The following is a 544-nucleotide window of genomic DNA, read 5'->3' as shown; positions in this document are numbered from 1 at the left end:
CTACTAATTTTTTTCTTTATAATATATTTTCTCGAAACATTCAGCAATTTTTGTCGTTGTGAGTCGGTTCTATACGAAAGGGCGTGCAGATTACTCCAGAGACAATTATTTCTACAGTTTTAGTCATAATTCACGTAAACGGTCGCGACACGAGGACTTCCCAGGGAGGTCACCCATCCTAGTGCTGCCCTCGCGCAGGCACGCTTAACTTCGGGGTTCTGATGGGGCGAGAGCAGTGCCGCGCGTTGTCTCCCTCCTCCTGGTCCACTCGTGCTCGAGGGATATATGAATAAACAGCCCTCTAAATGTCGGGTGCGATCATACCAGCACTAATGTATCGGATCCCATCAGAACTCCGAAGTTAAGCGTGCTTGGGCGAGAGCAGTACTAGGATGGGTGACTTCCTGGGAAGTCCCCGTGTTGCACTTTTTTTTCGTTTTTTTCTATTTTTGATTCTTTTTTTCTTTTTTACAGATGATTTTTTGCTCCAATCATCAAAATCTCGATCGGGACCGGATAAGACATGTGAAATTGACGTAGCTCG

General features: G+C 45.4%; 1 non-coding gene across 1 annotated transcript; it reads left to right on the top strand.

The window, feature by feature from the left end:
• The first annotated feature begins 310 nt into the window (after positions 1 to 310).
• Positions 311 to 429, top strand: LOC140965693 (5S ribosomal RNA). Its single transcript, XR_012173130.1, has one exon. It is a non-coding gene; the product is annotated as a 5S ribosomal RNA (ribosomal RNA).
• Positions 430 to 544: the final 115 nt, after the last annotated feature.

This window comes from Primulina huaijiensis, unplaced genomic scaffold (assembly GCF_012295235.1).
Source record: "Primulina huaijiensis isolate GDHJ02 unplaced genomic scaffold, ASM1229523v2 scaffold11757, whole genome shotgun sequence".
NCBI classification, from domain to species: Eukaryota; Viridiplantae; Streptophyta; class Magnoliopsida; order Lamiales; family Gesneriaceae; genus Primulina; species Primulina huaijiensis.
The sequence above is the reverse complement of the archived record's forward strand: the minus strand, read 5'-3'. Positions and strand labels throughout refer to the sequence as shown.